Below are 14609 nucleotides of genomic sequence, written 5' to 3'. Positions count from 1 at the left end.
TCAAGTTGGGATTAAAGCTGACCCAGACAATTACCAAATTAGTTATTCAGCTCTCTATATGCTCAAAGAAAGCTATAAAAGGTGAATATACTTTATGGAAAAGGCAATATAAACAAAATTGGTGTCCACGAAGGTTAGAACATCTAAAAGTGTGGAGGCCCTCCTGAGAGAGCCAATGGAAGGGAAGATGTAGAGGAGAGCAAGTCAGAAGTAGCTGTTGTGTATTGCCTTTCCCACAGCGTCCAAAGCCAGCAGGAAGCCGAAACACTCATAGGCAACTGTGCAGGACTGTGTGGGCCACAGGAAGAGCAGTCAAGCTGCGGACATCTGGTCTGTGTGAGACCACGAGCCAGAACCAGATTGTTGAAGAGGAAGAGGAGAATTCTAGACCTTTATGAAACTTTATTTCTAAGATCTAAAAAAGAAAAATGATAGAAAAATAGAATCTTGGGTGGTCTATGCGATGGAACTAGGGTCAACAGTGGGCTGCAATTTCCCATGCATGAAGCTATAGACAAATTCTCTCAATTACAAATGACAACAGAAAACAATTGCTAATTAGATAGATACCACAACTTATAGAAATAGCTCTAGCCTGTAGATTACTATTAAATTTCAGATCCTTTCTTTGTATATCTAATATTAAAATGGTTATCATAGTCCTTTCCCTCTGAGAGTCTCCCTAAATTTGAACTCATTTCTTCGTAGTGAAGAAGCACATGTTGGGATTTTGAACAGTCACATTACAGGTACAATATGACATGGTATACTCCCAAATTTCACCAACTTGATGACATTAATGTCACAATTTGGTACAGATCAACTTACAAATGTATAGAAATCACTGTGATTCTCCCAGTTTCCTACATGAAAAAACCCATGAAGATTGCTTGATCTCTGTGACCTGTGTCATCTTTGTGGGGACTGGTCTACAGAAGACATATCACAGGACTTCAAATATTACCCAGGGGAGATGCACAGATGCTTACCCCCTCATCATTATTGTTTGAATCATCACCATCATGACTGTTACAAAGGGGAGCTGAGCCAGTTACCACATGGTCTTCAAGGTCTATCCTCTTACCCAGGACAGGGGAGAGAGTTCCTTTCTACACTCTCCTCTGGGACAAACATTTGACGAGGATGCATACAGACGTTCCAGGTCTCTGGGAGTAGCACTAGGTGTGAGGTAAACCAGAAAAGAGAATGTTGATGCCTAAACCAACATTTCTACAGAAGTATTGGACATCTGCTCATAAACTTTACGTGTCTGTCAGGAGAAATCAGGGTGTCCTTGGTATTTTGATAATTAGCTTATAGTAAGGTCAGAGGAGACAGAGAAGCCTTCAAACAACCAGACTTCTTTGATGCCATGTTATCTTAGTTTGCTTTCTCTGTTATTGTGATATAAACATTAACAAAACCAACTTGGGGAGAAAAGGTTGATTTTATCTTCTGTCTTCCAGCTCACAGTTCATCACTGAGGGAATTCGGCCGGAACCTGGAGGCAGGAGCTGAAGCCCAGGCCGTGCAGGAGCACTGCGTACTGACTTGCTCCCCTCAGGGCTGAGCTCAGCCTATTTCCTTAGACAACACAAGACCACCTGCCTGGGAGTGGCACAGCCCACAGTGGGTTTGGCCCTCCCACATCACTCAACAATCAAGAAAATGTCCCACATACATGGGCACAGGAAAATCCAACGGAGACAGTTTCTCAGTTCTGGCTCCCTGTACCCGGGTGTATCAGGTTGACAAGTGAAGCTATCCAGAATAATTGACCCCTTGTCAACTTGACACACAAACACATCGTGTTAAACCACATCACTTATTCCCAAGACCTCGTGTTATCAATATCACAACATAAAATAGTACAGCTTTAAAAGCTCCACAATCTTTAAAAAAATTCAAACACTTAGAAAGTTCAGTGTCTCTTTTAAAAGTCTCTTAACTGTGCAAAATCCAAAACAAGTTAAATGCTGTCTTATTTCAGAAGGGAAGATTTGGGCACACATAAACAAAACCCAAGTCCAGCAAGGTAGCTTGAGTCTGGATATCTGGGCTTCACCCATGACCTTCTGGGCTCCAGAGGACTTGGACAGCTCCACTTCTCCAGCTCTGCTGTCCACAGCAAACACAGCTTGTCTCGTAGGCTCAGGATGGCTCCACTCCATACCTACGGCTGTTGTTGCTGGTCATCCAATGATGCCGGCATCTCCAAAATGTTGGGGTCCCTATTAAAACTGAGGATGCACCTTCACTAATGGGCTCTCCTGTGCCTCAGAGTCTCTCCATGACCCCTTCAGTCTTGGGGGTCTTCATCACAACTGTGCCAATACCTTAACTAACGTCCTCTTGGCCTCTCACAGTGCCAAGGCTCAGCTGTTCTCCATGACCCCCTTCATACTTTTGAAACAATACTACCTGGAAGTCTCATACATTGCCAAGTTCTGCTGCCAGGTTGAGGTGCAACCTTGGACTCCTCTGGACCACAGCTTCTGTATGATGTCCCTGAGGGAATTCTTCCCAGGAGATTTCACCTCAGCGATGCTGGTCTCTTATTACTCACAGGTGATTTTCAGCCCCAGCTAATCAGCATCAATTGTTCCAGTAAAGCACAAAAAGTCACACTGCCAAACATTCTTGATTCCATAAAACAGCCCTAACACAGTCTTTGCTTCCCTTTGACGCTTAAAAGACTGGCCTCCATCCTCAACACCTCGTTCAGCATAAATATTCCAAGTTCCACAGCAACAGCTCACTAAACTCTGAGCACTCAATGGCTTTTCCAGCCCAGAATTCCAAATGCTTCGATAATCCTTTCAAAAACAACAGCAATAGCCCATTCTCAGCACCAACTTATGTATTAGTTACTTTTCTGTTGCTGTGATAAAACACCATGGTCTAGGGAACTTTAAAAAAGAAAGAATTTATTTGAGATTATGGTTCCAGAGGGATTTGAGTCTGTTATAATGGGAAGGTATGGTGGGAGGGGATTGTCAGGGCAGAAAGCAGAGTGCTCATATGGTCAACCAGATAGCTGAAAGAGAGCCTGGAAATCCGGCAAGGCTTTTCTCTCAAAGCCCACCCTCATTACTGTGCTTCCACCAGCATGGTCACACCTCTTAAAACCTCCCCAAACAGTGCCACCAACTGGGGACAAAATATCTAAATACTTGGAACCTATAAGAGGCATTCTCATTTAACCACCACAAGCCATTCCAAGCATTTGTGTGGGGAAATAAGAAAGGTAGATGTCCATGGTAAGCATCAAACTGCCTGGTTTTGTGGTTTGGGTTTGTAGTGCTGGGGATTAAACTCAGGGTCCATGCATGCCAGGCAAGTGCTCTAACCACTGAACTATACTTCTGAGTCCTATTTGCCTGGTTTTAGGTTATACTTGTAGCTGAAAGCCACATGACCTTGGACAGCTATTTATAGTCAGTATGGTACACCTTTCCATCTATATAATCTGGGGACCTGCAGAAACTATCCCACAGAGTTCTGTGAGAAATGAATGTCTTAGTAGCTGTGGTGGTTTGAATGAGAATGCCCCCCACAGGCTCCAAGTATTTGAACATTTTGTCCCCAGATGATGGTGCTGTTTTGGGAGGTTTTAGAAGGTGTGGCTATCTGGGAGGAAACACGTCACTGTGGGTGGGCTTAGAGGGTTCTTAAGCCTCACCGGATCCCTAGTTGCTCTTTTGCGTCCTGTGCCTGATGATGTGAGAGCTTAGCTTCTGCTGCTCCTGCTCCAGCCACCTCCAGCCACCTCCTGCCACCATGCCTCCTTGCCATGATGGACTGTAATTCCCCTGGAACCTTAAGCTCAAATAAACCCTTCTATAAATTGCTTTGGTCAGTGTTTCTATCACAGTGAGAGAAAAGAAACTAATACACTGTGAAGAGCACAAAGATGCACCTGAGGCTTCGTCTGAGCTCTGTAATGGAGCACCATGGGCGGTGTGATAAGCATCTCAACAGCATATTGCTAGATCCAGCGGCTAACTCTCTGCGGTCAGTTCTCCACAGCAGGCCCTGCCCCCTTGGAGGAACCAGGCCACTTGGGACACAAAGGTAGAAGGAATGTGGATGTTTCATTATCTACAGTCAGCGTGGCTTAGAATGGTCCTTCAGAATTTCTGTCCCTTCATTGTTATGTCTCTCTAGACTTTAGCTCAGGGCTCATTTCTTCCCATAATCCTGTGGTATTACCAATGCCACCATGGCACTTACCTTCCATGTCTTACTGCTATTTTTCCGTGACCCAAAACCAAAAATTAAAAAATCAGAAACCAATGGGAACATAGCCAAACTAGTCATAACTTTACCAAATGGATGCCAAATCTGTTCCTGGCATGCAACTGGCTGCTCCCAGATCATCCATACGTGCTCCTGGACTCAGATTGTAGGGACAGTAGGTAACTCAGGTAAGTTCTTCTGAAGGACTTAGAAGTACCTGTGTTCACTTTGTATTTTCTTTCTAACTGGTGTGATCTGTGCTTTGAAGAACTGGAAAACTGAGTTCGGCATATCAACAATTGCTGGGAAACAGAACCACGTTAGAGCTACATCCTGGGAATCCCCTGGCAGCTTGTCCTGGAGAGCCATCTGGCCCAGTAGGAAAAATAAGTCCTTCTCTCCATTCATTATGAGTCCAGATCAGCCAAAGGGAAAAAAAAATTCCTGCTCAGGAGGATCTACCTCCAAATTTAGCCACCAACTCTCAGCCACCTTCACTGCTTAAATAGGCTGAGACAGATTATTTAGAGAGAATCCAAAAACTAAAGCCAGTCCAAATTTGACAACAAGCCAGAATAATTAATAAACAGTTTCAGTGCAGCCTCGTTTCACTCCCTAATTAATATTTATGTGCACATACATCCCAGAGACATTGCTGTTTGCTTAAGAGTACACTATTGCAATGTTGTTGGCTACAGCTGATTTTGCAATAAGAATTCTCTGAGCAACCTAAAATTGACAGATTAATACTCTGGTAATCAAATTTCCTAAACTGGAGGAGCTATTCTTACTTCCTAAAAAGACAAACAAAACAAGGACAGTCTATTTACAGGTGGAGAAACTTCATGGATTTAAAATAGAAGACACGTTCATTTCTTTTTTTCTCTCTCCTAGGATCTCATTAGGTTGAAGAATCAGGCTGAGGTTTGGTCACAGGAGGAGTAGGCGGGGCAGATGACTGGGAAAGGTCCGAACCCCTTGTGCTTGTTTGGGTAGTGAGTGTGGCTGCATTGTAACGACACCCTTCTCAGTTCTGCACTGATGGATCGTAGTCAGGACAAGCTAAAGTTGTCCTCCCCCCCCCCCCCCCCGCAAGTGAGTCACGTCACACGCCAATTTTAATGCAGTAGCAAAGAACTCAAAAAGGTTTGTCTGAGGACATCCCCCTCCCAGCCACCCTCCTAGGGAATACTGTTGCAGTGAGGTCCAAATGGCACCTAGATACCCCATGATTTCTACTTACAAACTCAACCTGGATGAAATCCTCAGTAAAATTCCAGAATATTCATTATTCGCATCAATATGAAACTTAGTGACTTCTGGTATTTTTCAAGCCAGTTGGTAACAGACGAAGAGTGCAGTGCAATCTCTAGATTATACTCTTCACCAAATGAAGGACCTCTATCATCTATCTATCTTCTATTTATCATCTATCATACATCTATCTCTATCTTTCTCTCTCTCACACATGCACACAGCCACACATACAGTCACAGACTCATATACAGTCACACACATACACACACACACACACACACACTGTCTCTCTCACACATACACAGCCACACACTCAGAATCAAACAAAAAGTCACACACACATTTGTACACATAGTCACACACAGTGACACATTTTAAAAATTTTGTTTTTATTGAATTTTTGTGTATTTCATGAGAACATCTCAGTCAGTCTTATCATCGTTAAACCCCTGTCCCCACTGGCCCCTCCCATAGTCCCCCCACTGGAGTTCATACATTCTGTCATTCATGTTAAGGCCTATTGTGTCAAGTTAGTGTCCCCAGATGTCCCTCAGGGCAAGTCCATCCACTGAGGTCTAGTCAGCCTATCTACAGTCCCTTAGGAAGACCAGCTCTTCCTCACCCAGCAGTAATCAGTTGCCAATATTTCTTCAGCTAAGATTGGGGTCTGCTGTCCATTTCCCCAGTTCTATGCTGGGGTTTTGCCTGCTTGAGTTTGCATGGGACTTGTGTATGCTGACACCATTGTGTAGATTCATATGAGCAGGGTCCCAGGAACTTATAGGACTCTATTTCCATGTGGATGTTCACTCCCCGCTACCCCCGCCTTCCACAACGCTCCCTGAGCCCTGGGTGGGTGAAGTTTGATATAGGACTCCTGTCCAGAAGTCTGTATTCTGTAGACTCTTGATCTCTACACTTTGGCCATTTGTGACCTTTTGTGTTCCTGGCCCTCATTGCATGAGGGAGCTTCGTTAATGAGAACTGAGAGATCCGTTAGTGTCCTCTTCTTTATCCCTGTTCTATGTTCTGTGAGCCTTAGGCGTAGAGATTACACTGTAGATGTGTCAACTAGGCCTGGGCAATTCACAGGCAATGTCTGTGTGTGACCTGCTGTGGTACTTGGTAACCATCTGGTGCAAAAGTAGCTTCTTTGATGAGTGGTGACTGGGATATTTGTCTGTAAATATAAGGATAAGTATTTTGTACAGTAAGAAATTGCATTAGTCTAGGAATATGACAGTCTTGGGGTCTTCTGTAAGATCTATGACCTCTAGCCATATGTATTTGGTTATGTTTACAGTACCACACTTGAGTTTTTGTCTACTGACTTTTTTAGTCAAATTAGGTAGCTGTTAATTGGCCCCAAGATAGAGTGCCACTACTGCACCAATGTCATATGCTGTGCCAGCCATTTATGTGGTTATTTGGTCTTGAAGCTGGTTTTAAACCACCACTTGATGTTTGCCCTTGATGCCTTCATGTGCTCTCCAGAGCCACCAGAGCTGGCCTTCAGGGGAAGTGGCTTCCACGTCAGCTCCAGCTCCATTGCTCCAAATTCTATGTCCAAAATGTGTTCTGTTTTCAGCAATAGGGTCTTAACCTTCAAGTTCTTGGAGTCCATCAAGGGCTGTGGCAATAGCCTGTGTAATTTTGGGCATCTCTTGGGCCACCCTGCCCAACAACTCAATGAAAGATTTCTCCTGAGTGACACATTCTCGTACAATCACACACAGTCACATACATAAGTACTGTCTCTCTCACAGTCACATACACAGTCACACATTCAGTCACACATTCATATACCATTTCTCTCTCACACGGTCTCTTCACAGTGTATAATTTGAAATAAAAGTGCAATATGAGCAGACAGAAAGTAGTACTCTTGAAAAACACAAATTTAGAGTTTTTGTCATTAATATTTTCTAAGGAATTTAAGCTGAAAACCACTATGTGATTAATACCAAGGGCTACAGGGGCACATTAGAATTCCAAAACATCCTTTATAATGAGGAGAGCAGAGGGGAGGGAAGCCTCACACGCCACTGGTTTGTTAAGCTATTACTTTTAAATATTAGTCACATACACAGTCACACACATATATCCTGACGGTCTATCTCACAAACTCTCTCTCTCTCTCTCTCTCTCTCTCTCTCTCTCTCTCTCTCTCACACACACACACACACACACACACACACACACAAACATACACACACAACATGGTTGCCCATACACACATACTGTCTCTCTTACTACACATGCGTGTGCACCTCCTTCTCCACTCAGCCTCCCTGTCTTCTGCTCTCACCTCTCTGCATGTCCCCATCCCTCCCCCGTCCATCTAATCCTAGACGGTAGCTCTCCACCCCGGCAAGCTGGGGCTCCCAGAAACTTGCCCACCTCCATCCACAGCCCACCTCCCTTCAGCAGCTCCCTGACTTCTCAACAAACCCCTTTATCAGGTCTGACAGTCACAGGAGTTTAGCAAATCCTTTCTGTTGTTATGGGCCTCACCCTGGCCCCTGGCCCTTCCAGACTCTCGTCTCTGGGAACAGATAGTGCTTTAACTGCTTGCTTATTGATACGGCACTTGCTTTCCCTAGTGAAAAGTCTGAAGTGACGTTGCTCTTACGTTCACAGCGATTTCTCAGCACTGCCGAGAAGTGCAGCCTTCATCCCTGCTTTGGGAAGCCTGAGTTTACACCTTCATTTTCCCTTAAAGGGTCACGTCTCTCCTCTGCCGTCTCCCTGCCCTTCTGGTTTGTGTGACATCTGGTACCGGTAACTGGGGAGAACTGGGCATTTGAAACCTTGCCAAGCCCCTGTGCCATCTTTCATTCTCCGCTCCAATGAGATCTCTTAGTCGAATAAAGACGCCAGATTTTAGTCACGGAATTATTTTGTTATGGATTTAGGACTAACCTTGATCTAATTTCCTTCTTGGGCTAAAATTGGTTTGGTGCCACCTCCAGTTGTATGAAGGAAGCTGAGGGGCTCTAACATGTGCTCGTCACAGCAACCTGACCAGTTTCAGCAGTGTGTTAGGCAGCCTGCCTTGTCCAAGCGCTCCTCCAGATTCCTCCCCTTCCCCAGCTCAGCGAACCCAACGAGAAAACAAGTGTTCCTGCCACGTTGTCAGATGTTACTTTCTCGTCTTTGCTAGCTAGCACCGAGTGCAATTCAAAGCTGGACTCCTGCAGTATTCCCACAGACTCCAACTAGTTTGTATCCATAGGGATCTTCAATGCTGGCACCCTTACTAATTGTTTAAACTCAGTCTCCATTTGAGCCAGATTGGAAAAAGAGACTCAACTTACGATAAGAAAATTTCATCAGTTCTCCTCATTCGAATGTTTTAGCGTTCTAGAAGTTTGCTGAATTCTTTTCCCAGAATGCCGGACTAAGGGGCCTGTCTTAAGGCAGAGACCAGGCATGCATTATGTTCCTAAGCATGCTTCAGTGCTAATGTGAACTAGTTAGCCACCATGCACAGCAAAAGCACAGCAAATTACTTCAAAGGCACACAGAATACGCATCTGTGCCCTCTGAGTAAACTGACCTTTATCTCCCAATTTAAGAGACTAAAATAATGTTAAAATCACCCTCAAATCAACCACAATTAGACTATCTACAGAGAAACAATTTCAAATTCCATTATTTTAGATGCATATTAATCTACTCAAAAATATTTATGGAATATTCACCATGTACTAGAAATGCATTAAACAAATAATAAATACGAGGCTTTGTATGGGCCCAAAATAAAGCTGTTCCGTTAATAAACTGTGCAATCAGAGTTGTACTTAATATGCACAATGAGTCGGTTTCTTTATCTGTGAAGTGGAGATACTAGTATGTACTTAAAGGTTCATGGACTGTGTGATGGAACAAGTGATGGCTCCAGTCAGAAGGTGATGGTGGATTGAATAACAGATGTAAACATTGCTGTCACTCGGCTCTGACCATCTGCAACACCACATTATCAAAGGGTGTAATACACCGTCTTGCCAAGCATGCTGAGAACTCTCTCCCAAGGTTTGAAGAGATTCATCAGAGACATGGAACGCTTCAGAGATGGGAAAGCCATGATGGAACGTGATGGAGAAGCCATTAGAGATTATGTTGCAAGTCCTGTGGAGACTTTTTCATTTACTGAAGGTCCTAAGAGGTTCAATTTGCTGATGACAGGAGCACTGGCTACTATGAGCGTTTGGAATTCACATGCAACTGTGTCTCTCACCCACCTCACATCTGAAACATGGCTATAACTATAATGTGTTGCCAGCTCCTTCTCCTTCACATTACTTCTGATACTGAGGGAGACACAGCAGAGGCGCATCACAGAGAATCCAGAGCAAAGAACAAATTCTGGATCCCCCAATGATGTGTACAGAGCTCCTGACATCTGTTTCTCTTCTCACATGGCACCGTCAGTGTCTAACAAACCCACATGGCGCAGGTTTGCAATGGATTAGAGAGCTAGGTTACAGAGACAGAGGGCATAAGACTAAAGTGCTCAGAGATAAGGGAGGATTATGAGTGATAAAAAAAAAAAAAGGATTCTTGAATGGGGAAAGTGACCAGATGAGATGATTTCTAAGATAACTTCCAAAGCTAAATTTGAATACACCCTGGGAATATTGTTAGGCTTTTGGAAATCCACTCCGAGAGGTCAACTAATACAATTTCATTGAACCTGTCAGGATGTCCTCTTCAGGACCAATATGGGACCTACATGGGGTTTGTTGTTTTCTTCTGGTTTAATGTGAAATGAAGCTGGTTTCTTCATATTTTGGTGCACCCAAGAATCCTAACAAAAATGTTTATTCCAGACTCCACTGGGAAGAAAATAAACACAGTAGGGGTCAGATAAGGCAGAATATACTTGCTGAAGAAATTATTAAAGCAACTGGAAAATCAACTGTTGACGGAAGGACGAACATGTCTTATTTATGAGGCTTTTCCAAGTAGGCACCTTGTCTGCAGAGCAAATAGCTTCACGCACTTTCTCTGTGACCCTGACCAGAGGTTCTCTGGAATCTCCTCTCCTGACAGCACCTGTACTAACAGCACGGAAATAAAAGTCTTGTCGTTTCGATTCTGCTATCTCTCTTCCCCACTCTAAATTTGACTCCAAGAAAGCCACGATATGGAAAACTATTTCAGTTGCATACTGGCTAGGATTATAGATCTTTTCAGCCTTGTTTATAATATATCTTATCCAAGACTAGTATAAAATTACCCATAATCGATTTGGCTCTCGACTCCCTCTGCAGGTGTTAAAAGTAATAAAAGCAGCCCATGGACAGAATACCTACTGCCCTCATTCCTGGTGACCAGGCTCTTTAATATGCCCACGGGTCTGTCTGGGTGTTTTCCAGGACACATGCCAAAAGCAGTTTCCACCAGGCCTACCTACCAGTCATAGCCCTTGCTACGGCAAGCACTGAGTCCCACTGAATTGACAGATATACATGTTCACACTGGTACCCATCGCGCAGTCACCAGCTCTGGTTTCAAGACAGGTGATAAATCAAGTCCATTTGTATCATGTTTAGAACCTATCCTTTCCTTTCCTTTTCCTCAAAACTAGAACGACAACCCTGTAACTCTGAGTGAAGGTTAATGTTTAAGGGATAGTGGAGGAAAGTAAGACAGAATGGTTTATAATAAACTACAGAAGATCAGGCTACATCTGGTTTTCCTGGAAGGCCATTGTCCTGCCATGCCTTTCCCTTCGAAGCCAATCTAGAGTTCCATCTTCTAGGTCAGAAGGCTCAGGCCTATCCATGGGTAAATAGCTTCACCAAGCTGCTTCCTCCCCCAAAGAAAGGGAAACCACAGCCTCCTACATCATCACATACAGGGCTAAAACCTACTTCCTTCCAGAATGGTCAGTCGCTGTCTAGCTAGGTGTCTGTTGTGATAACTACCATGAACAAGAGCAACTTGGGGAACAGAGGGTATATCTAGCTTACAGGCTACCATCCATCATCGAAGGAAGCACTAAAGGCAGAAACAAATACTAGACTCCAGCATTCTGCAAAGGAAAGAGAATTTTCAGTTATTTTTCAGTTATACTATGAGAAGTGTCAAATAACTTAAATCTGCTCTCCCTGTCGATTTCAATCATGTAGAAATTTTCATGTGAAAACTTTAAAATGAAACTCATATTTAAAAACTCTGGCTTATCCTTAATTTTTTATTTCTTCTGTTTATTTTTGGAAATATTTTTACTGGTTCTCTGAGAGTTTTATACACTGTATTTTGATCACATTCAGACCCCCTCTGTTATCTTCACCCCACCCGACTACCCCTTGCCTTGACTTCATGTCCTCAATTATTAGTTTTCTTTTCTTAAAAGCCTATTGACTTGGCAGTTGTGTGTGCGCCGGGGGAGCCAAGGTGTCGGGTTCCAAGTATAAGCCGGTGCCCCAGCCACTCTCTCCAGTACTCACGTGTCTCTGGAGGCCTGGAAGATGCAAGCCGAGTGGTTGAGCATTCGGCCCAGCTTAAGCAGGAGTGTCTGCTTCAGTCCAAGCGCCAAGTGCACATCGGTGATCCTGCCCTGATTCGTTGGACACACGCAAGATCAGCAAATGCCTATCCTAATTTCAGACCCACTCCCAAGAACTCACTTTTAGGGGCTGTGCTGGGAATTGGGCCCCTCATGTTCTGGTATTACGTTTTCAAAATAGATAGGTGTCTGCTTTTAAAGCCAGACATGGTGGCTCATGCCTGTAATCCAAGCTCTGCAGAGGTTGAGGCAGGAGGATCACCACGAGTTTGAGGACAGCTGGGATACACACTGAGTTCAAGGCCAGCCAGGGATGGAAAGTGAGACTCTTTTAAAAAGACAAAATAATCTGGACGTGGTGGCATTTGCTTTTAATCCCAGCAGAGGCAGGTGGATCTCACAGGCTCTACCTCAAACAAACAAAACCAAAACCAAAAGCAAACAAAAATGTCTCCTTTGGATGGGATTTGTCCCTAATTACTAAAACATAGGTGGGATCTTCTTGAATAGGAGCATCTTCTTATCCCTTAGTCTTCAGCTCTTTACTTCTTAAATTCCTTCAGAGAATTTTGGGCCTTAGACGATGGGGTTGCAGTTAAATTTGGAGTGTTTGGTTCTGATTTTCAGTTATAAATATGTTATGCCAGAATGCATTGATTTTTGTTTGTTTTTATCTGTACAGGAAAGAAAAGAAAAACTTATCCAGGAAAGAAAATTGGACCGAACATTTAATCTCTCTTACTGAATTTGGCAAGGATGGCTCTGTATTCTTGCATAAATAAATCTATTAATCACTGAAAAATAAAGCCTATTGATTCTCATCCATCTTCCCCAAATGTTCTTGGGGGTGGGTCAATCCCTTTGAGTCTGGTCACTCTACACACACCATACCAGTAAGAAAACTGACTCTCTCCCAGCAGCTATCAATTGCCAATAGATAGAAAAATAGATAGATGATTAGATAGATAGATGATAGATGGATGATAGATAGATAGATGATAGATAGATGATAGATGGATGATAGATACATAGATGATAGATAGATAGATGATAGATAGATAGATGATAGACAGATAGATGATAGACAGACAGACAGACAGACAGATCCCAATTGCCTAGATTCCCATCTAGGGCTGAAGCTTCCTGCTCACCCACGTCCATGCTGGGCTGCTGTCTGACTTGGTTTTGCACAAGACTTGTACATGCTCATCACAAGCACTGTGGGTTCATAGATGCAAATACCCTGTGGCGTATGGAAAATATGTGTTTCGTTGTATTTATCTACCACCTAAGCTCTTACAATCTTCCTGCCTGTCTCCTGCAATGATCCCTGAGCCTTGGAAGGAGTCAGTGTGATACAGGTGTCCCACTTAGGACTAAGCAGTCCCCAGTCTCTTATTCTCTACACCATGATAAGTCCTGGACCTCTGTGCTAATTGACACCTGCTTCTCTGGTGAGAGATGAGACTCTAATTAATGGATATAACAGTAGGACACTACAAGCCAGTTTAATACGACTTACTATGTCTATTTAGCAGAACAAAGTAGTGGGTTCTCCACTGTGGCCTGTGACCTGTGTCGCCACATGTTTTTAACCCTCATAACCATGCCAGATATGGTCTCCATCTTGCGAAGTAGCTTAAATTCAATCATAAAATGGTTGGTTACTCCCAAAACCCTTTGTGCCACTACTGTGCCAGTAAGCATATCTTGTCAGGACAGGGTTCACATGTGAGTAAGGCTAATGACCACCTTTTCCTCCCAGTACCTTCTAGTACCATGAAAGACAGCCTGTCGTAATGATGCTTTGAGGACAATATCAGCTTGATTTCCCTGTTTGTTCTACAAACTCGGGTATATAACGTCTTGGCTCTAGGACTTTACCATCAAGTTCTGGTGAGAACCAAGTGCAGTGGAATTATGTGGGGAGCCGCCTGCCGTCCCTGCAGACGCCATTACAAGATGGCGCTCACATCCGGTTCATGCTGAGCAGTAAATAAGTCAGTACGCATGCCCGAAGTAATTTTCCACCTTCTAGTCTCTGCCTACCTCGTGGCGTGATATGGGCTGATGAGTTTGCGACCAATCAAGAGTTGCCACATCCAAGACGGGCTTACTAACCTATATAAGGGCTGGGTTTCCGACATTCGGGGTCTTCACCCTGTAAGCTTATGCTCTCCCTCTCAAGATGCATTAAAGCTTTTCTGCAGAAGGATCCTGAGTGTGCCGCGTCGTTCTTGCTGGCGAGACGATAGCGCGGGACAACTGATGCTGAGACCCGGGAATTCGACCAAACCATCGTCAGCACCATCGGAGACCCCTTGAGTTCAAGGAGGATTCAGAACTGCAGGTAAGGACGTTCAGAGAGGTATGTTTTTTCTGGACTTTGGCTTGAACCTGTTTCCGCCTTGGAAAGGTAGCTTTGAGGCCTTGGTTATCATTCTGGGAGCACTTATAGTTTTGTTGTATAAAACATGCCAGGCCATTGTGGCGGAAAGTCGAAATGTTCTTGAGGAAGTCCAGGATAGCATGTCAGAAACTGAACGCAGTGAGAGGTTAGGTGCACGAAAAAAGAAACGGGCCCCAAATAAGGAAA

At 43.8% G+C, this 14609-nt stretch overlaps 1 pseudogene; it reads left to right on the top strand.

The window, feature by feature from the left end:
- Window positions 1-12758, top strand: part of LOC115071181 — a 32739-nt pseudogene extending 19981 nt beyond the window's left edge.
- Window positions 12759-14609: the final 1851 nt, after the last annotated feature.

Source organism: Nannospalax galili, unplaced genomic scaffold, assembly GCF_000622305.1.
Source record: "Nannospalax galili isolate Female #2095 unplaced genomic scaffold, S.galili_v1.0 scaffold418, whole genome shotgun sequence".
In the NCBI taxonomy this organism is placed as follows: domain Eukaryota; kingdom Metazoa; phylum Chordata; class Mammalia; order Rodentia; family Spalacidae; genus Nannospalax; species Nannospalax galili.
The sequence above is the reverse complement of the archived record's forward strand: the minus strand, read 5'-3'. Positions and strand labels throughout refer to the sequence as shown.